This window comes from Coccinella septempunctata, chromosome 9 (assembly GCF_907165205.1).
Source record: "Coccinella septempunctata chromosome 9, icCocSept1.1, whole genome shotgun sequence".
Taxonomy (NCBI): Eukaryota; Metazoa; Arthropoda; class Insecta; order Coleoptera; family Coccinellidae; genus Coccinella; species Coccinella septempunctata.
This window is the reverse complement of record NC_058197.1, coordinates 12,583,054-12,607,032: the sequence shown is the minus strand read 5'-3', so window position 1 is coordinate 12,607,032 and position 23,979 is coordinate 12,583,054.

Here is a 23,979-nt window from a genome sequence, read left to right as displayed (position 1 = left end):
TCTCATGTCCAAATTGACGTGAACTATATGATGAACACCTTCGTATCAAAAATTATCCGTTTCAGCCCAATTCGACGGTCTGATAAAATCATGTCATGAACTGCATCGATATTTTCGAGTACTGACACAGAAACTGGCCTTCCCGATCGGTCATCATCTTCAATGAAAAATTTACCTCTTTTGAAGCTTACAGTCCAATTTTCACGGTCGCATAAGAAGAACATTGATCACAAAGGGTATTAAGCATATCTTCGTAAATCTGCTTATCTCTTAACCCTTTTAAATAGAGGTACTTGATGATGGCTCGATACTCCAATTTTTCGATTTTCACAATCTTCTTTCTTTTAATTTATTACGTAACTGTGGTTTACTTTTTTGACCTCAAACTTCACACTGACACTTCTAATGAGTTATTGTTCGTTGCTACGGTAACGCAATATTTGTTTTATGCATGCAACTGGTCTAGGCTAACTAGATATCAATACATCCTCGTAAACCGAGTCGACTCGGAAAAAATTATGAAGGAAAAAAGTGTTTTTTTTACCTCAAGAATCTACTGTCAAAATATTTGTACGAGTCAAAGATATCTTTGTTGTAATCAGGTGTCAATTAAATGTTCACATTATTTATATGTCTCCCGTTATTTTTCTAGTGGAGTCCTGACAAATAATCCTACAAGAAATAAGTAACAATTGGGAAGTTTTTAATCTACAAATAGACTAAATTGAGTATGAAACAGGTGCAAATCAATTTCCGACGCATCGAACACATCAGCAATCGTCGAAAATCGAGAACAATTTCAGATAATCTTAACCGGCCGTCCGTCACAGAATTCCCGATAAAAACCGTATTATTTTTTCTAGTCCACCTGGAACGCGCGGCAATAACGTGAATTTACGTGAACGCAGATACATAGAGACGGACAGACGAATCAACAACGGAGAAGAAGAGGACGCAGCCATTTTCCTTGACCGGTTCCCACAGCCAACTATTCACGGTATCGATAAATATCGAGATGACTTGAAATTTCAATACATACTAATTATGTTCTGAATCAGATAAGGAATTCTCATTTAAAAAGGAATAAAATCAGTCAGTTTTGAATATATATATGTGCCACAACCTGTATCGGGGAGAAAAAGGATGACAGGCTTATATAAAAAGCATCGTTTTGTATTGTGGCTCGATGATAAAGCAACGATTTTTATGTTTTATTACTCCAATAATGGGGGAGAGGAGGTGGTTGGGAGCGGACAGCGAGTACCACTCTGAAATTGGATATAGACGCTTCATAAGTCATGCCGAGAGAAACGGCCTGGGCCTTGATTCGAGATCCAAGGTATTTTCTTCAATTGAGGTACGTTGCAGATCAATTGAATCTTCTTGGCATTAAGGAACATGAAAAGAATTTCTGTTGGAAGCGAGAAATCTAATTTCTTGCACATATGTGTTTCTCATTTCCTGGTTCCAGGTTTTCTCTCTCATCCTGGTCCTGGGTGTCTTGATTCTTCGTTTTTCGTTACTGTCGTAGTTTACACTTTCCTTTATACCTACTAATGTTTTCATGGCTTCTCATTTTTGCTCAGGGTTTTTTTGCCAGTTTGCCATTTTATTCAATTGTTCTTAGGTTATCGTCCATTTAGTTGGATGAAATGAAAGAATATTGGGATTCTTGGACTAACAATAAAGAAAGTTAGTCCAAGAATCCCAATATTCTTTCATTTCATTTTATTCAATGTTAGCCAAAGTGGGACACATGGGTTTTTCTTTGGTACTAGAACTGGTAGTTCCAGGACTAGTAGTCGTAGACTACTTGCTATAACGCCAGTATAAGACCCTGTTTCGGTAAGAAGATTTCAATTTGCCTAAGCGCATTCACAGCCGGTTTCATGAAACTTTGATAGCGCGATCAACGATTTGACAATCACTAGATTTTCAAAACTAAATCACACTAACCTTTTAATTTCTGAATATATCGAAAAAGTAGCAATAGAGAACCATTGAATGGATGTCTACGGCTCATAATTTGATGTCAGTATGATATTCTGAATGCTCATGACTGAATTATCGATTGAAAACAAATCGACGTCTATTCGTCAATCAAGCGTTGATTCCCCGATCAAGCTTTGTCAAACTGGGGGTAAGTGTCCTCGCATGAAGAAAGGTTTCACCCATTCGCGAACACAAAAATTGAGATTGGGCAAAGGAGTGGTTAAGCTGGCGAAAGAATTATGCTTTCTGTAAAATTTTATACTGTTTTTGTTACTGTTGTTACTATATCCTGAACGAAATCACATGGTCGAATCAGGAGATAAGTTTTTCCCACTGCTTTGCGATAATTCAGCTAACAAACGGTCTAGGGTCGTATAAGGATCTATTTCAGTTATTATTTCAATTGTTTTTTCAAATTTGTCGTTTTGAAAGTTTTGTATAGGTGATTTTTGGCGAAACGCTTCATTTTGACCAGTTCTACTTTCTGTTTAAAAAAAAAACCTCACCTTCAAATACACTCTGTTTGACAAGTCAAGGACTCACCTTGATTAATTTCGTAAGCAGCGAGTGGAAGGTTATTATTATTATTACTGTAGTTCTTTTATTCGTTCATTTTTCCTTTTAGGCCAACAACTATTCAATAGTGTCAAAGTTGGTCTATATAAAAGAGACAATCGCTATGTAAACTCTGTAAATTTCTATACTGATTCAGTTAAACGCTCATCTTAAAAGAATTCGAACAATGGATATAGACACTTTTATCTATTGAAAGTGCTCCCAATGAAAAACACATCTACGCAATCGAACCCATAACCGGCTAATGACGTCGGAACCCATAACGCAACTATAATTTCACGAAAGACCATCTTTTAATTACCACGCCACCATAAAATATTCGATGCTTTTAACATTCATCCATTTCTGTAAAAACCTTTTAAAACTTTTTCTCCGCGTCGGGAACAGAAGGCGAACAACGGATACATAGCCACCCGTCGGAGATTCACGTTTAAAATTCCAAAAAAGCGCTTAATCATCGTCATAGATGATTAAAGTCCGATAATTATTGCTTCTATTTGAACGGCTCGTGAAGAAAAAAAAAACGCTGCTTTTCGAGCGCGAGCGATTATTGTGTTGTGTGGAGGCTGGGTTCTCCGTTCTTACCCTGAATCTAGAAATGGATACAGTGGCGTAATGAGGCGATTTCGAGTGCTCAACAATGGGGAATAACGAGTTGTTCGGATGAACACGGATTTGTTCGCTGTTAGAAGTTTGGAGAGCAATGCAGTGAAAGTCGCCCCGATACGAACTGTACCTACTTCTTTGGCGGTAGCATGCTTTATTATGTTCGAAATCAGTCCAACAAGTTGAAACCTACGACAGAGCTGAGTGGACATGCTGAAAAAAGTATAATTGGCAGTTACACTAGCAATTTGCCTGTTTGAACTGACATTTATACATATTATACATGACTACCAGTTCGAAATGACGATTATACATAAGTAAATGCCCAACTAAAATACTGCGATGGACATACGTCATGATTATGAGTCCGATAATACGAGGACATATTGAAAAAGTCTTAGCCTACTATAGAACCAAACAATGCATTCTCTATTTGTACTAGAACTAAACAAATTAACCAATTTTGCCTCACATAAATTTCAACGCTACAGAATTTTCAATGATAAGAGACGTAAAGAAACATCGAAAACATTGAAGTTACATTCATTTCTGTCACATATTTTCTGATACAAGTGGAAATGAATCAAACACAAGAGATTCATAGGAAAAATAGAGGAATACTTCAAAATATCATTTCCGTCGTGAAACCTTATAGATTTGTGATATAATCATTACGTAGAATGCGTAAATATACCAATAGAAACTTCCTAGAAACATCTAATCTCGATAATAAGCTCAAATTAATCCGCACTAATTAGTATTGATTTCACGTCAACGTACACACTGCATCATAATCTCATCCTATGACTATTAACTGCCTCCAGTTAGTGTCCTTCACGCTAATAACAAACCGCAATAGCAATTAGGTTAACGCAGATAGCCGCATGTTAATTTAATTAACGTCGACTAATATCGCAAAGCAAGAAACTTCACAAAAACTACCTTAGTCAGAATATAAATCAGTTTCAGGTCTTTTCTTATGAAAAACATTCTCCAAATCCATGCAACCTCCCCCAAAGAGAGGATCATAGTACGGTCTAAAGATGAGCCAGTATTCTAATTGAAAAGGAAAATACCTTATATTCAGATGACTTGATAGCAGATTTAACGCAGAAGATCAAGAAAATAGCATACTCCTCCCTTTCAAATAAGCTAAATCAAGTTATCATCACGCAAATATTATCACTGTATTTATTATACTTCGACAATATAAGGAACAAAGTTCCAACTTTGTGTTAACAGATCTATTTACCTCAACCACTTTCTTTCATTTTATTTAGCTTCCTTCTCACAATCTTCCAAAAGGGTCCAGAATAAACAAAATCGAACGACATCAAAAAACTGTCAGACGAAGTGCCATGCCTACGCGGTTTTAAATTTCAAATGTTGAAGGAAACAGGTAAAAATATTACGGAATCCTTTCGCTTTCACGAGATAAGACGTGTATTTGTCTGGGAACGAGCAGGTAAGGTCAGAAATCATAAAAAACGGGGAGCTACAAGAGCCCTTCGTTGTGTGAATAAAATCGTGGGTGCAGTCGTTTATTTCTGGATTTGTGTTAGGGTTCTATTAATTATGGATATGCTATCGGAATGATAATTCCGACGTTTGAAAGGGTTCAGCTGTTATTTTTATATCGAGGGTTTTTTGGGATTCAAGAGCTGATGGGTATAGCGAAGGGGTTTTGAGATAGAGAGGTTTATACCATCTGTGAGCCAGTTTTTGTGTCTTGAATAAATTACTATGTGTAAATTTTGCCATTTCACATAGACAGGGTGTTTTGAAAGATGAGGCTTTTTTTGACAGAAGGTAGAAGTCATCATAATAAGTCGTTTAACCAAAAGTTTTCTTTAAAAAATATCCAAGATGGCTGAGATACAACCCCTAGAAGTTCGACGAAATTTAATTGAATTTCAAGTACGGGACTATGGAAGGTGACTCCGGTATCGCAAAAACGAAACAAAACATAAACATATGGCTGGACAATGAATGCTTCAGTACCAATTTCATCGGATTAGATGCATCAGGTCACTTTTGAGAGAATCATAATAGTTGTATCGGGCAATTCAGGGTGATGTTCATGTTTTGTTTCGTTTTTGCGATGCCGGAGTCACCTTCCACAGTCCCGTACTTCTTGGGGTTGTATCTCAGCCATCTTGGATATTTTATGTAGACAATTTTCGACTCATTTTGATGAGTTCCACCTTCTGTCAAAAAAAAGCCTCACCTTTGAGAAAACCGAACGAAAGTGAGAATAATTTGATGATTTTTCATAGTTTTCATTCCTGAATGCATTTTTATCTTCTCTATATCAATAAAAGAGGATCAATGGTGTACTTCAAAATGCTTTATTGTTCAAACGATGGCACCAAATTGGACAATTCTTTTTTTGTTGTGTTTATTATTGTTAGGGCAAGGTTTATATAACAAAATATTCCCAAAAAAAATTGTGCAGAACAGAAAAAAAGGCATTCCTTTTTCTAACGACCAATCGAGCAATCACGATGAGTTAGTTATTATTATCTACCCTAGAAATAATTTAAATGGCAAAACTAGATTTGCCGGGTCAGCTAGTTTCTTATAAATCCGCAGAAATCTTCGTTTACTGGTTGTGACAAAGATGATTTCATTTTATATATATATAATTTTTATGTTATTTATTTATTTTTCATTTTGATGAGTTTTACCTTCTGTCAAAAAAAAGCCTCACCTTTCAAAGCACCCTGTATATGTCGAGATTTAAATATAGCTGAGTTGATGCTTGTTTTTCTAATATAATTGCTTATTTCCAAAGTTTATTTGGCGTATCTATTGCTCGGAAAAACTTCAGTGTCAGTGTTTCCAGGTTTGGCAAAACACATTTTGAAAACTTGAAATGACTATTATCTTTTTATCTAGGCCCAATACTCTGATCATCGATCTCTGTCGAATTTTGAGCTGAAAGTGTCAACTGGGGAAGAAAATATCCGCTTTTTCAGAATTTGGCATGGGCGACCAGTGAAAAGGCTAGGCCTTAGTTGCAGAATTTCTTGAAATTTCGATTTTGGGGTGCTTTCCCAAGACGTAGAAACCCGATATCGACGTCTTCAGACACTTAGGTACGAACGAACCCGATCCATCTACGGTCACATCTTAGGCGTTTTTCATTTTTTCCTTCCCCCTTATCGTTTACCTCGAAATTTCCATGATCCTCACAATATTAATTCAATTAATTAGTAAGTTATCTACCTTTTATTTAGATCCACCTTCATAGGCTGATTCGCTTTTACAACGGGCTCGGGCCTACGGCCCTCGCATTTAGCCCTCCAACAAGGTTCGGGCTTGCGGCCCTCACCGTTCACTAAAAATTAAATTTATGATCTTTTGATATTTCAATATTTCATTTTTGCTTAGTGTTCTCTTGGTGGTCAAACGTAACAGAAAAGTAAGAACACCTGCCAGAGACAATACTCGTCGTAGAAAGAAACGCAGAGCGACAGTATATCCAGCGACGACCCCAACCCGAACAACAGGTCGCGACTTCTTTGTCTGGGATCTGCCCGGGGCGACTGCGGACCGATTAATTAAGTAGAAAATACGCAATCCAGATAATCCGCGAGCAAGTTCAATTGGCCAGGTTCCCGGTAACCGGTGAATAATTTACGCATTAGAACCGTTTTATCTGGGCTGCTCTCTCGCCTTATTTAACGTGAAATACCGTGGCGAATAAAATAAATCGCGAGATTATCGACGGGGATCGAAGAGACCGAGGCGCGCCACGCCCACGACCGGGGATCGACTTTTGTTTTTCAGAGGTTCGGCCGCGGACTGCAGTCGGATTTTGGTCGCGTTTCGGCGCAAAAAAAAAAACGATGAGATTCGGTTAATTTGCCGTCTCTTCTCGTGCGGACACACTTCTGGACCTACCTGAACACTATTTTTGCCACTATCATAGAGTGTATACTTAGCACTACAAGCTGAGCATTCATATACGGACCACCTAACTTTATTATTTCTGTTTGGGAGACAATTGTGTATTCAAAGTTGTTCACATTTGATTCTTTTTTGTAATAGAAGGTAGAACCGATAAAAATAAATCTAAAATAATGTTATACACAAGTAAGGAAACCATGAAGTACTAGATAGTTTATGGGGAATTTTATTCCTAGTTTTCAACTCCATTCTCAAATTTTTCAAACTGCTCTGAAATTCAGCTCCTGAAACTATTGCAATGATACCAGGGGTTGAGAAATATTCGAAGAAATCACTTCCAAACCGCCTTTTTAACGATTTGTGTTCATACCGTAACCCCTAAATGGTGGGACCACTTCTGAAGATTCCTGGATGATCTGAATCACCGTGGGAAGACGAAAAAAAAAACGAAAACTCTAAGTACTTTCCACTCATACTGGAACCGTAAAATTTAATATTATTTTTCTACCGGTTCATTAGGGAGAACCCGAATCCCACAAATGCACGTATATCCTGTCTGTTAAAACCCGAGTCGTTACAGCCTCTTCCAGAAAATAACTCCCGAATTATCCACAACCCTTTCTTCTTTTCAAGAATCCCGTATAGGGGGAGAGAGAACACACGGAACTATATTTTATGCTCCGAAATCTATGAAGTTCTGCGTGAGCGTGATATAAAAAACCCCCTTCTCAAGGTGGTCATTAATTATATTTCACCACCGGCATTAAAGGGACAGGGTCGGACTCTCCGACTCGAAGGAAGTGGTAACTGCTTACAGATTATTCGTGTATGTATAAGTGGACTCTAAAATTTGCCAAAGCTTAATGCAGTAGTAATGAGATTGAGTTTCAGCTTATAGTGCATCATAGAACCTATTTTGTCTACCTCGAAAAGATCAAGACTTACTTGCTAATCTAAACAGGATAAAATCTACTGTTGAATGGTGCTTGTTTTACAATGTAAAACAATCCTATTTAAGAAATACCGTAGTACATACCTGAATTTTCAAGGGCGGCTTAGACTTATTTGCTCCCTTGGCCAGTTTCAAATCTACAAAAAGATTCAGAAACAAAACTATCAGTGAGATCAAACTTATAATTTCTTAGGGCTATTTGCGACTGTGTGCCCCATTGTGACTGAAGAGACCCAATCGTGAACTACATATCCTTCCACACTCCGGGCATGGATAGTCCACCAACTAGATCTGGCAGCCGCTGTATTCTTCTCAAGTCTCCATTATAACTGTGGACCAAAGACTTCCACTGTGATCAGTTAAACGCTCGTTGTTCCCAGTTATGATTGGCATTAACTGATTCTAGGGATTGAGGCAGTATATCCGTAAACCGCTTATACTGGTCTACTGGTTTTCGAGCTCCCTCTGTGAATTCGCCATACATAGCTATTTTGGGGAGACTTCTGTCTTGCATCCTTAGAATGTGGCCGCTCCATCTGAGTCGGGCCCTCGTTACTTGAGACTCAATTGTTTTACAACTCGCGCGCTGCAAAACTTCTGCATTTGAAACTTTGTGGAACCATCTGATGTGCATTTTTTGTCTTAGATGACCTTTTTGCGTTTGTTCAAGCTGTTTAATATGTCGCCTGTAGGGCGTCCAGCCTTCGTTTCCGTAAAGAAGTGTTTGGAGGACCACTGCTCTCTAAACAGCTGTATTGGTCTTCAGATTGAGGTCGTGATTTTGAAGACCAGATACCGAATTGATACGATTGTGTATTTCCGTGTCCAGGTTAGCCCTAGTATTTATAAAGCTTCCCAAGTATTTAAACTGCTCGACCTTTTCTAGAGTTTCATTCTTCAGGCTGATATGTGTTTGAAGGCTTTCTGGCGGACTTACCAGGATTTTGGTATTTTGGTTTTGTCGATATTGAGTCTACGGCCTAAAACTTCGTATATATGTTTATAGATGTCCAACATCATCTGTATACTTCATTCACTTTTATTTTAGCAGTCGGTTGGCCATGGAAATTTGACACATTTCACTGTGTATAGTACGAAAATGTGGGGTTATGAAGCTTGTCAAAACATTTTTGTGTTTTAAATCAACGCTATGTTGCCTGTTCTACGTAAAAGTTTCTGTTATTACGTATTTTATCACAATGTCGAATCTCTTCGGAAAATATGTGACGAACATAATTGAAGTTTATGCAAACTGATTGAAGGTTTACCAAATCAAGTTATTTGCATGGAAAATAAAAGAGATCAGTATAATATCATAATATGCACTAGCTTGAGGAGAGTTAATGTTCGTTATCTTCTTTGGCTTACATCATTTGTAGATTTCAAAGATATCAACCTGAAGATGAAATGCATATGATGCAGTGGTTGGGAATGGGTATCTACCGAAGGAATTAACGGATAATTACAAGAATGTTAAATTCTTCAACAAAAATCAACTTGCATCAATATAAGTAAAAAGAATTGAAGGAAGTTTCAAGTTAAGATGAACTTTACCTTTGAACAAAAATTTCACATGAATAAAAAAGTAACAAGGCAACTTGCGTGTATTTGAGGCTATTCATCTCAATACGTTGATGTAATTATAATAATTAGGTATTTATTAGTACCTTAAGACATTTACATTGTATAGGACAAGTCAAATGGAAAATAGAAAAATCCATTTTAGGGAACTTATTCTCCGATGACATTTATCGAAAATCCTGTAGTAAACTTTTCGCATTAATTCACTCAAACATAAAATTCTCAAATGCCACCACTTTTTTGGGTCTCCCAATAGAAGGAAATTCTTTGTCTTCCTCTTCATCCACAATCTTTCTGATTGTGGAAATATCCAGCTGAAATATAAGTCGTTTAGATTCAGATGAAACATTACATAAATTCTCTTACAATTAATATGTTAGCTACCGTCTGACATATTGTGGATTTTAGAATATCAGGCTATAACTATTTGAATGGGCAAACCTGAATTCTAAATAGCACTTCCTGAAACCCTGTCTCTTTTTTCAATCACTTTCGGCATTTTCGTAATAAAAATTGATATTAGTTGTGGCAACGGCGTTATGACATTAACGACATTTCATAAGTGCCAACCTAACTTCGTTCTAGTTATAAAAACTTGAGAAAATTATTTCATGGCCAACCGACTGCTAAAATAAATTTGAATGAAGTATAGATCCCTTGAGCTGCTAGCGATAAGTGAGCCTTGGCCAATAATAACTTACTGACGTTCTTTTTCGTGAGTGAATTATTGATTTGAAAATATTTTTTCTATTCTTTTCATTGAGCAATTTTCACAAGAAAATTTATCACAGGAACCAAACAATAAGTTTCATTCACAATATTTATTGAATATCTTCTTGTGTATAGAAATTATACTTTATCATACAGTAATTACTGCAATTACAATAATAATAGGCAAATAAAACCTTTCCCTATTCCAAATTTAATTGAGACCCGTTTGCAGCAAACGCACTTAGTGTAAAGTGTCCCTTAAAATGAACCCTTGAATTACGTTGCACCAACTGTTAAGTGACATTTAAATGGCTGAAGCTAGCCTTAAATTTAAGCGCTCCTGTAATGACCACTTAGGTATTTGAGGGCGGGATTCTAACCTAACAAAATTTGTTGAACTGGCTGCAGAACTTCCCATTTTTGATGGATTTTGAAAATTGAATGAATTCCTTACTGAATACCAAGCCTTTTCTTTTGTCTTTATTGTAATGCCATCAGTGTTGTTTAATTTTCAGTTTGGTGTCACAAATCATACTATAGTTAGCAACAAACTCTTTTCTTCTGTTGAGTGCCTTTCGTAAATTACCACCACTTGCTTGGCAATCATTCACCGTATTCGTACTAACAAGGGCATATTATTCACGTTCCTCTTCGACATTAGTAAAACAAATTCACACAAGACCTTACAAAAAAGTGTTGTACTTATATAAACTTAGGAACCTACAATCATTATCATTATCAATATTAATGCTAATTCAACAACAAAAAGTTTGTACTCTTTGATAATATTATAATAATATCCTTGACACTGAGTGACAGGACAATAAAGTTAGGTTAATAAAATGACAACGATCATCTGCAACCGGCCAACCAATGAAATGGCTTTGTTGGACTAGAATGAAGTTGCACCAAAATGAAAAACTGAAATATCACTAGATATAAAAACTTAAGGGCCCCTTACTTAAGATTCTGTTAAGCCACAGTCGTGCAACTGGGAATAAAATTAAGCGTCCAGTAACTTTGAACGACACTTAATAAAGTACTCGTTTTAAGGGGTATTGGTGCAAACGGGCCTTTATAATGAAGTTCTACAATTTCTTGAACAAACGCTGTGGGCATTTATAATGACTACCTTGAAAGCTTCTGCCGTCGCTTTCGAACTCGAACGAATACGGTCCTGTCCTCACAACGGCCCCGAAATGCGCCACATTTGGAAGTTCCTAAATCCGTATAGCCCCGATGAAACTTCTGGAATAGAAGGAAACCAGACTGTTCAACCACCCCGGCGAACTCTCCCACACTTTCCTATGCGCTTTTTTACGCTGTTTCCAAAACAGTGTCGCGATTTACCGGATTCCACCTTGATGTTAAACACGGCGCGGGAGGGTTGAAAATTGATGTTTTTTAGGATTTTTTAGCGGTCCCGTCCCCTCGACAATTATGAATGTGGGAAAATAGGCAGAAAGTCATAATATATGGAGTTCTTGACGGGCAATAAGAAAAATGGGGCTGTTAGCGGTTCGCCCTGTTTTTGAAATATGAACTTTCGCACTTTTTGTATTCACGGTACCGTGATTTGCATCGTAAATCACGCTCGAGACGTTTCTTTCGCATTTCGGAGGATACTTGGGATGATTTTTCTCAATGGGGCTTCCTGCATCATTATCCTTACGCCGTCAGGACGTGATGATAATTAGGAAAGAAAAATTGCAATTCGGGCTTCTGATATTCGCTTACAATTTTTCTCCAGATAGCTAGTAAAAGATTTTAGTCAGTGTATGAGAGCCACAATTTTACATTATTCAATATAATCCTCTTTTTCGAATACTTGGCAAAATGCATCCCCTAAAAGAAGGGTCAGTTAAAAATTTGTCAAGGCCGAACGGTTGCATCTAGATAGATAATATTCTCAGATTTATTACTAGAAAAGTAGCTCTTCAAGAATATGTATCACATTTCCATCTATGGGTACTTTTATTGAAAGATAAACGACTCGAAAGCAGACCTTCGAAAAATGCTGAAAAAGATGGGTTCAGTTAAAAATTAGTCAAGGCCGAACGGTTGCACCTAGATCGATGAAATTTTCAGATTTATTACTAGTAGAGTAGCTCTTTTGGAATATGTATCACACTTAAATCTGGGATGATTTTTCTGGGAGATATACGTGTCGAAAGTTGACCCACGCAAAACTCTCAAAAAGATGGGATAGTGGCTATTTTGGAATATGTAGATTTACGATGTTTTTTCTGGAAGATAGGAGTGTCTAAAATTCTCAAAAAGATGGGGTCAGTTAAAAAAAGTTGCACCGGACTCGATGGAATTTCGAGATTTATAACTAGAGGAGTTACACTTTGAAAACTTGAGGAAATATTATTTCGAATATCGAAAAATTATTCAATTTTCTTCTTCAAATAACAATAAGTTTCAAAGTAGTTTTCTCTCAAACATACAGGATGTTTTCAAAGGTGAGGCTTTCCTTTCGACAGAAGGTAGAACTCATCAAAATGAGTCGTTTAACCGAAAATTCTCTATATAAAATATCCAAGATGGCTGAGATACAACCCCTAGAAGTTCGACAGAATTTCATTGAATTTCAAGTACGCGACTGTAGAAGGAGACTCCGGCATCGCAAAAATGAAACAAAACATAAGCATATGGCTGGACAATGAATGGTTCAGTATTAAGTTCATCGGATTAGATGCATCAGGACACTTTTGAGAGAATCATAATTTTTGTATCGTGCAATTTAGGGTAGAAAATCGAGGCAGTTTCTTGAAAGTGATGATGTTAGTTATGTTGAAAAAAGTGCTATGATATTTCCCCATTTCATCCCATTTTTACGACGATTGCTGGAATGTTCGAACAAGAAGGTTGTGATGCCTATTGTGAGAAAATTCGTGAATAATTCAGACGAATTTTATGGGTGAGATTTTGAAATATTATTCTAGTTTTTACACTTGTGCCCTAAGTCACTTCTGTCAGTCGGTATCAAAATGAGCCATTTCATTAAATCGCGTAAGCTAATAATAAATAATGAGAAAAATTCGGCAAGTTTCCATTTTCATTAGCACGTAAATATCGAACGAGCCAATATCCTAGAAGAAACCACATGGTCGAATCAAGAGATAAGTTTTTTCCCACTGCTTTGCGATAATTCAGCTAACAAACGGTCTAGGGTCGTATTAGGATCTATTTCAGTAATCATTTTCTATTTTTTTTTTTTCAACTTTGCCATTTTGAAAGTTTTGTATAGGTGATTTTTGGTGAAACGCTTCATTTTGATCTGTTCTACCCTCTGTAGAAGGTCAAAAATACAATCCATATTGTGATGTGGCCAAATATTCATAAACATCGATAACTGAACTGAACTGAATTACATGTTTTTCATTAGAATGAACTTCACATTTTAGAGTATTTTATAATCGAAGTAGTTGTTGTCAATGTCTTCCTCTTTGACCACTCACATTTTCTGACAGACTCGAAAACTTTCACTATCCAAATCAAAAGGATTTCAAAAATGTATGAACAATTCACTTAAAAGTTACATATCATAACACAGATGTATAGAACGTATAAGAATTAAGGATTACAGGCGTTAATGAAGTTTCGGGGCTCAAACATTCCACTAATACCAGCAGGAGAAGCTATTATTTATTACATAAAAAGCCGTCCTTGTTTCAATTAGTTCCAGCTCACATTTCAGATATCTGAATCAATCAAGAACCGTACTCGAAACCTCGTTGAAAAAAAATCCATAAACACACGATCAAAACTCATTAGATTCGTAGCACAAACGCGGAAAAAAGTACCTAATGGAGAACGTTCTCTACATCCATCATCGGCTGTCCACCGTCGAAGGTTTCCCCGGTTGAAATTAGTTTTGCCCGTTGGAAATTGATTAAATTTCATAAATTTCGATTTACGCATTGACTAACAAGTTCTCGAATTAATTCGTAGCACTAAGGTGTTTTATCTTGCGGATCTGCATCGTCGTACATTCGTATTAATTAATTTATGGCGGTGGTTTGTGTGAAATATTCGGGTTGGGTCGGCCTGATGAATTGTACGGGGAAATTTTTGATGAATGGCGAATGGGACTTGAAAAATATGATCGCGTTATGTAAAATGTATCGCTGGCAGGCAGTTGAATAATGCCCGCTAAATTTCGACCTCAATTTGCGCACACGAAGGTTCAACGACCAAAGTATTCTTCCCATATTAAATTTTTTGTTTTAAATACCCAAATCAAAAATTACGAAGAATTCGATGATGGATGATGAAGATTTTCATTCTGATGAAGAAGTCTAAAATTGGTTACAATGAATTATTATACAGTTATTCCTAATGTTCTGATTTTGTTACTGAAGCATCACCATTTTCTTCGATTCGGCCTAGATAAAAAGATATCTTAACCCCGGTTCCACAAAGCTTGATCGGAGAATCAACGTTTGATTGACGACTAAACGTCAAAACGTCAAGATCCATTCAATGATTCTCAATTCCTACTCCTTCAAAATGTTCAGAAATGGAAAAGTTTCATTGAATTCGTCTTGGAAATCGAGTGACTTTCATATCGTTGATCGAGCAATCAAAGTTTCCATAATGAGCTGTGCCACCACTGAAAAACAGAATTCCCTTCAGAATTGCAAATTCCAAACAAACGATAGGCCGCCTTGTGTCGATTCTTGTAAATAAAAAGATTTTTTTCTTTATATCGAGGAACAGAGAATATTTTGGTGTTCAACATAAGTTCCCACAGAAAAAATGTTTCTATTGACTTCAGGGATCTTCAGTTATCAGTTAAAATGTATGTACAAGTTAAAGACTCACCCTGTGTAATGGAGCAATATCTATGAGATGTCAAACTTTGCGAGAGAGAGACCATAAAAATCTTAAGTGAAGTTGTCTGGTCGACTAGCTAATAACTATACAGGGTATTTTCAAAAGTGAGACGTTTTTTTTGACATAAGGTAGAACTCATCAAAATAAGTCGTTCAACCAAAAATGGTCTATATAAAATATCCAAGATGGCAGAGATACAATCTCTAGAACTTCGACAAAATTTCATCGAATTTCAAGTACGGGACTGTGGAAGGTGACTCCGACATTGCAAAAACGAAACAAATCATAAACATGTGGCTGGACAATGAATCGTTCAGTAGTTCATCGGATTAGATGCATCAGGTCACTTTTGAGAGAATCATAGGTGTTGTATCGTGCAATTTAGGGTGAAAAAAAGGTATAAAATCGAGGCAGTTTCTTGAGAGTGCTTATGTTAGTTATGTTGAAAAAGTGCTATGATGTTTCCCCATTTCATCTCATTTTTACGATTGTTGGAATGTTCGAACAAGAAGATCGTGATGCCCATTGTGAAAAAATTCGTGATTAATTTGGACTAATTTTATTGGTGAGATTTTGAAGTATTATTCTATTTTTTACACTTGTGTCCTAAGTCTCTTCTGTCAGTTGGTATCGAAATGAGCCATTTCATAAAATAGTGCGAATTACTAAAGAATGATGAGAACAATTCGGCAATCCTTAGTTTCCATTTTAATTACCACGTAAATATCGAATGAGCCAATATCCTAAACGAAACCTCATGGTCGAATCAGGAGATAAGTTTTTTCCCACTGCTTCGCGATAATTCAGCTAACAAAAGGTCTAGGTCCTATTATGATCTATTTCAGTAATAATTTTCAATTTTTTTTAACTTTGTAATTTTGAAAGTTTTGTATAGGTGATTTTTAGTGAAACGCTTTCATTTTGACTAGTTCTACTTACTGTTGAAAAAGCCTCACCTTCAAATACACCCTGTATATTGGCCAAGGGGTTCCTACACTATACAGAGTGTCTGCAAATTAATGCAAAATCACAAAAACTCATTGAGTTTACATGGGAATCATATTTTTTATAACCCATATAGATTCTACTTCAATAAACATTTTTTTTTTAATTGACTGCTCAAGTTAATCGTAAAAATGTGACAGCATTTTCTGCATTTCCTGACAAACATAGTTTTCCAATGCTGACACTCATTACTAATGGAAGTAGTCAATTCATTCAGAAATCGTTTAGATCTAATGTTGAGTAATGTTTGATTTGCTCTAACTTCACATGAACGTAGATTAATTCTTGTTTTGTTTTATATCTGATTCTTTGTTTTCATACTTTGTTTTCTTCATAAGGAATTTTCTAGGTGTTTAATTTATTATTGTGTGTTTCGTGTTCACTTTTGTTCATTATATTCTGAGTCTCATACCTTGACTCTTTTCTGGTAATAAATAAATAAATAAAAAATCAATAACTGATAGCCAAAATGGAGCGCAATTCACAGCTTGCCCCCCTTACTGAGCCCCACCCCTTATAACTCGAGCCTGTTCCACGTATGAACCCACCCTTATGAATAATCGTTTTGTAGCATACCGAATTTACTTCTTCGCGGAACTGGAGGGCTGGAAAGTCCACTTCCTCGGCGAAAATATTACCCTTCTTTGATAGGCCATAAACTTTTTCCGTCCCATGAATACCTGCAGGTTATCGTTCGGCCACGTTTTCGCCAAAGTTTGTTATGATGGGTAGAGTCGTTATAAAGTTCGCTAATGGCCCCCGTATGTGAGCGACGGGTTAAACGCATAAAATGAAATCTGGAAACGACCTAGCCGAAATGAATCAGGAAACTTTGGAGTTCATAATAATTTTCCCACTCGGCCGAACTGCAGGATCTGCATAATGAAATCTAACCGTTTACGGGTACAGCGATGAGGTCCCGACAGGGAAAAGTATAAGGGGTGGGTCATTTTGAGTATTGGCAAACCTGAAGACGTCATTATATGCCTTAGGTTACTGGCTCACGTCTTATGCTTGTCAGTTCTGGACACTTTGCATAGTAGAGTCATTCGGGGCAACTGTGCGCACTTTTGCCTTTCAAGCCATACCCTGTTTCAAATGTTGAAGCTAGGAAAATTAAAACATATTCATAAGATAGAGAATTTTCTAATCTATAAGAAAACATCAAAAAGCAAACAAACAAAAACGTTTTCTTTCCGCAAAGAAGAATTTAATAGAGAAAGTCGGAGTGCGTTCACTTGCCCCGTATTGCGGGTAAGTGTGCGCACCCTCACGGGGTAAGTGAACACAGTGCTTAGTGAACCATACAATCGAAACAAATTACAAAATAATGTCATCAAAATGTTACAATATTAGAGAAATGCTGTTTATTGTCAATACAGAAGCGCATTTTTACAAGCAGTGCATTATTGTTCGTGCCACAATTCTTGGTGAACTCAACACTTGATACATTCCACTGTTGGTGGCTCTTCATATTTTTCCGAACAAATAGGACAATATTGATCGAGTCTTAACCAAGAAAATCAACAATGTCATAATTTATTCCTCACTGAACTAATGCCCTTATAATGAATCTATGCGCACACTTACCCGCGCAAACTTTCCCCAGTAAGCCAAAATTTGAATTGACGTTCTTATAGAGTTGAGCAGCTAAGAGAACCTAAAATTTTTTATTATATATTTAGATTAATATGCCCATGATCGAATGAAATATTGTTTAACACTGAGGGACTCGGAACTTGGACCTGGCAGAATGTGCAGAAATGCTAAAAATTAACAAGAAAACCAGTGAATTTGATTGATTGCAAATAAAAAGTTAAAGAAACGTGGCACGGCGCACTCCTATGAAAAACTAATATGGCGATTCTGCGCTCTTCCTTCACCCAAATGAACCCCTCTTTCATAGATTGCATAGTCGAGATATACGCACTGCGCACACTTACCCACTGCGCTCAGTTACCCCGAATGACTCTATATGTTCAACCCTTTCCTTTTACGATCTAGTAAATGTCCGCAAATTCCATCAGCTGACAAATCCAATCGGTACAGATGGAATAAGTAATGACAGTGCCTCGTCAAGTCGTCAACAGTCTTACAATGACCAAGACTCAGCCCTTGGAAGTTGCAGGAGCTGCTTGCTGTATGAAATGAATATTCCACGGTTATTTTTGCTAGGCTTGCTGCAATCCTCTAGATGATCGTCTTATTGTACAGCTCCCACTGTTCAATAACTGCCATATAGTGTTTCTTTCCAAACCCACGGAAAGGGTGAAGGGTTTATATCCTTCTCCCAAGCTCATGAGCTTCTTTTTCTTCAAAAACGCAAAGCCCCAGCTACAATCTACAGGAAAAATTGTTGCTTCAGGTTAGATGTTTTATGGTGCCACCGCATTCTCAGTTCTGCCAAGAATCCTAGGGTTGTGAATATGGCCTGGTTTCCCGTTGTAATGTACATGCATGAGATGTCCCCTACAGGATTTTTTGTGCATTCATAAGCATGAGCATTAAAGATCTACAGAATAAAGGTTTTATTACCTTGGGATTGGTATAATCTTAGCAGAACTTCGGGCACGAATCCCTCACAAGAAGTTAATCAGAGTCACAATCATTAAACATTGATAATGGCCACATCATCATTCATGGTTTTGTTCTTCAACTTGGTCCAAAGATATTTCTGGAAGTCAGCTTCGGGAATCGTTCTATACATACATATATCCAGTTGAGTTCACTTTCCAGATATTTGCATTCATTGCAAATGTTAACCTTAATCAATCAGGACTTGGCTTGGATGTTTCACTGTTGAGGATTGTTGTGAGCCCATATCCCCCCCAAAATATGTTGTCTACTTGACAGTAAGAGGTAGTAATATAATATGAAGGAATCTCAACTATACTAAATGACAGAAAACAGTATTAATGAATATACGAGGATATATTGAAAAATTCTTAGCCTACTGAAGAAGCAAACAAAATTTCAATGTCAAAATATTCTCCTCTTAATTGGATAAATTCATTACAGCGAACATGCAACTCTCTAGACCTTTCAAAAAAATGTTTCTTCTTGCTCCGCAAACCAGACTTCCACAGCTTTTATTACCTCCTCGTTGAAAGAAAATTTACGCCCTTTATACTTTTTTCAGTTGAGGAAAGAGATGATAGTCGGATGGAGCCAAATCTGGTGAATAAGGGGGATGTTCTAGTAATTCAGACCATAAATCACGAATTTTTTACATGGCAACATGAGATTTGTGAGCAGGGACGTTGTCCTGCAAAAACAAAACACCTTTGGATAGCTTTCCGCGTCTTTTCTCTTCAATTTTTTTCCGTAGATTAGTCAGTAATGTCGAATAGTAATATCCGGTTATTGTTCTAATCTTATCCAAAAAATCAATCATGATTACTCCATGGCAATCCCAAAAACCTGAAGCAAAAACTTTTCCAGCAGATTTTTGGTCACGAAACTTATTAGGTTTTGGAGAACCAGAGTGTCACCATTCCATCGATTATTGCTTTGTTTCTGGATCGTAGAAAAGTACCCAAATCTCATCCATAGTAACAATTCGGTTTAAGAAGTCTACTTCGTTTTGAAATCGAGCACAGATCGAACGCGATACTTTTACCCTTGCACGCTTTTGGTCAACATTCAAACATTTGGTGATCCATTTTGCAGCAATTTTTCTCATGTCAAATTGACGTGAACTATATGATGAACACGTTCGTATGAAATATTCAGTGCTTCATATATCCGATATAGCCCAATTTGACGGTCTGATAAAATCATGTCATGACCTGCATCGATATTTTCGGAGACTGACAGAGAAACTGGCCTTCCCGATCGGTCATCCTCTTCAATGAAAAATTAACCTGTTTTGAAGCTTGCAGTCCCATTTTTCACGGTCGCATACGCAGGACATTGACCACCAAGGGTATTAGGCATATCTTCGTAAATCTGCTTATCTCTTAATCCTTTTAAATACAGGTACTTGATGATGGCTCGATACTCCAATTTTTCGATTTTCACAATTTCGGTGGACATCTTCTTTCTCCTAATCTATTGCGTAACTCTGATTTACTTTTTTGTCCTCAAACTTCACACTGACACTTCTAATAAGTTATTGTTCGTTGCTAGGGTAACGCAATATTTTTTTTATGCATGGAACTGGTCTAGGCTAACTATATAGATATTGTTACATCCTCGTACATGCATAAAATTACAGGATGTTTGGCATTTTTTGGCGTCCTTATTGAAAAGAATAACCCAAAATGTGCACAATTTCGAATCCCTATCTTTGTTCCCTATTATCTTCGGCACAATGGTGTGAGCATAAACGTGAACCTCGATTGAAAGTTCCAATTCCTATATCGTCTTGTGAAGGAAGAAAGACTGCGACACGATGAACGCGAACCGTTCTGTCTCCCTCTGCCGCTCCGCGCGTCTGTAATATTTCCGGTATTTCAACCCTTTTCAAAACATCTGTATTATAAGAAAAAACTTATCAGAAAAAATTATAAGTATAAAATATACCATATGCCGCCTTATTTATCTGCCGAACCCCGACAACTCCGATATCTCCCCGGTTTTATTTTTAAATGGTTTAAATTTAAATCGGTCCAATATTCCTACAGCCTCCGTTCCTCCTCGCGCAATCCAGATATCCAGACTTTTCAAGGCTGATTGATGGTGTCACCTCGGGAGTTTGTAAATTTTTGACGCTTATTGCGTGTTCGCGAGTTTTACGAGTTTTCACGGGGGCATCCTTCATCCCCGCCGCGTGGGAATTTTCGTGCGGGGGCGTAGTGACGCGGCGGCTTTTGGCCGTGTTTTTTTTTTTTCGAGCGAAACCGGGAAACGACGACGGTAATCCGCTTATAACGCGCTACGGGCTTTTACGGAATTTTTTCGCCCTCTCGAGTGTTTAATTCGGTTCTTTTTCACGGGGAAAATTAATTTTCCGGTTGGGGGGGCGGTGGGGAATGGTTGATGGAGTTTGCGGTTATGAAGGTTTTTTTTTTCGAGAATTTGAAGACACTGATTTTTCGAATCAGGGGCTCTTGGGAGAGTACATGGTGTGCCACATTGCTTGATTTTCGTGAAAAGTCCATAAGTGGAAATCCTTTCACAATATCTTCATTTTTCTCGAAGAAAATTTTTTGATATGTTGATATGTTGTCGATTTTTAAAAGGTGCCATATCTTCTTTGTTCTCGAAAATTTCTTAAAACGATGGAAACTTTCTACAGGCTTTTTTCCCTGAAAATACTACACTACATAACTTTTTTTTCAATCTCTCAAAAAAACAACCTCTTTATTTTAAATACGAAAGCAGTCTTGTTTGATCTCGTATTATACAAGAAAAGCTCTTCATAAAAACAATATATAGGTAAATTCTTTTGAGAATACACCATATTTTCCTGGAAAAATCAAAACCAGGAACTCTATTCGAGGGTTAAAAATAGTGCACATATTCCAATCAGACTGCCGAATGCCCTTGTCCCTTAAATTCGAATTAAGGAAAGAGTTGGACCATAAGGATATATGCGACTTCAGTCGTGTTTTGTGGAATATAGCACAGAATTGGAAATGAGTCGGGAAAGAAGTGGAATTCAGTCCAAGAATTTAAAACTGCACTGTTTCTACATGTTTGGGGCGACACAATATTGGAAAGAACTGATAATCATTGAATAGGTGAAGATCTGATAATTCCAGTGATTCCAGACTCAACTGTTCAACAATTTTTTGCACATGAGCACTATTAACCCAAACGGAGCGATAATATTCAGCAGACGAAAAAACCAAAGCAAGGTTACCTTTCGAAGTGTAGCTGCATCAGCACCCCATGAAGTATCAGCTAGTTTATGAAGGATATTATTCCTAGTTTTTAACTTCAGACGCAAATTTTCCAAACTTGCTTTGAAATTCAGCGAGGAATCCAGCTCAACTCCTAGATATTTAGGAAGTTATGTTTCAAAAAAGAACTCTCGAAAACAATTTTCTATATTTTTGATGATTTTTCAAATGGCAACACATTTGGGTTAGGACGCAAACGCCTCTCGAAAAAGTAATTCCTCAATATTTCTAAATCTGTAGATAGATTATTCTCTATACCTACTATACCTATTATTCGGGTGACTTGGGACGATTGTTGAATTCAACTTGTCATATTTTCAAAACGGTAATCTATTTTTATCTGAAAATGCTTAATGACTCAGACTATTAATTGGGATATATATTTTGCTCCAGAATTCGGATATAAATTTTGAAAAAAATTAAATATGCTTGTCCCAAGTCACCCATCGATTTGGGACACAAGTTAAAATCTATTGATTTCCCAACTCTCAAATGAAATAGGTAACTTGGGACGGTGTATAGTTGAAAAATCAGAATTGGTGATTATGTTGTTGAAATTAGGTAAGGAAATTAAATGATATATATATTCTTTTGAATGTCAGCAATACATTTTTAGTTATCAAACAATATAGCATATGAATGAGTTTTAGCAATGGTTAGTGTAACGGGGTACCATACAATTTGGAGTATGATACAAGAGCTTAGGGAAAAACCTCAGTAAAGAAACCCTGTCTGCCCGTGAGAAGTGTAGTGATGACAGAATAATCTTTTAATACTGAAGGGCTTCCTTTCCATTGACATAAAAATTTCTCTATCCTCCTTCCATTTCGAAATAATATCTGAAACAAAGAAACAGAGCAGAAAACGAGAAAAAAGTGAAAAATAAATCCTTCATCCAAACTTATTCCAAGACTTGATGATGACTGAAGAAAAAAATAAATAATCATAGGTACATAACTTGTTTTTCAATTGCATAGGGAGGAATATCATCTCTGCGTCAAAAATCTTCTGCTGATCTTGGTGGAGGATCACCCTCGTCGTTAGAAATGCCTTCAGTACTCAAATTAATAATAGCCAAATCTTGCTTTTGACTGAGAGGGTCTTTCGACCAGGTGCAGTCTTCCAAGTGATGATTCTTCTATTCTTCAGTTGTTCAAGGAACGCTACAGGACCCTTATATTGGGGAATCATCTCCCATAGATATACCAGTGGTTATTCAGTAGAAAATTGAAAAAACGGGGAAGAAATTCAAAAAACTTCTGACACTTCATTGACAATGATAAATTCCTATTACAGCGAAAGTAAATATATTGCAAGTCAAATGTAAAAAAACGAACAAAACAAGGAAACTTTGATTTCTTTCATTCCTTGGTGATTTCTTTGTTTAAATAACGTAAATAATAATATCCTTCGAAAAATCGGCATATTTCCTGCTGCCAATGCGTCGCTTGTATCTATTCGGCATTATCCCAAGTTCATAGGGTGACTTGGGACAATGCACAATAGATACAAGCGGCGCATTGGCAGCAGGAAATATGCCGATTTTTCGAAGGATATTATTATTTACGTTATTTCCACAAATAAATCACCAAAAAATGAAAGTTTCCTTGTTTTGTTCGTTTTTTTACATTTGAGTTGCAACATATTTACTTTCTTTGTAATAGGAGTTTATCATTGTCAATAAAGTGTCAGAAGTTTTTTGAATTTCTTTCCCGTTTTTTCAATTTTCTACTGAATAACCACTGGTATATCTATGGGAGATGATTCCCCAATATAAGGGTCCTGTAGCGTTCCTCGAACAACTGAAGAATAGAAGAATCAACACTTGGAAGACTGCACCTGGTCGAAAGACCCTCCCAGTCAAAAGCAAGATTTGGCTATTATTAATTTGAGTACTGAAGGCATTTCTAACGACGAGGGTGATCCTCCACCAAGATCAGCAGAAGATTTTTGACG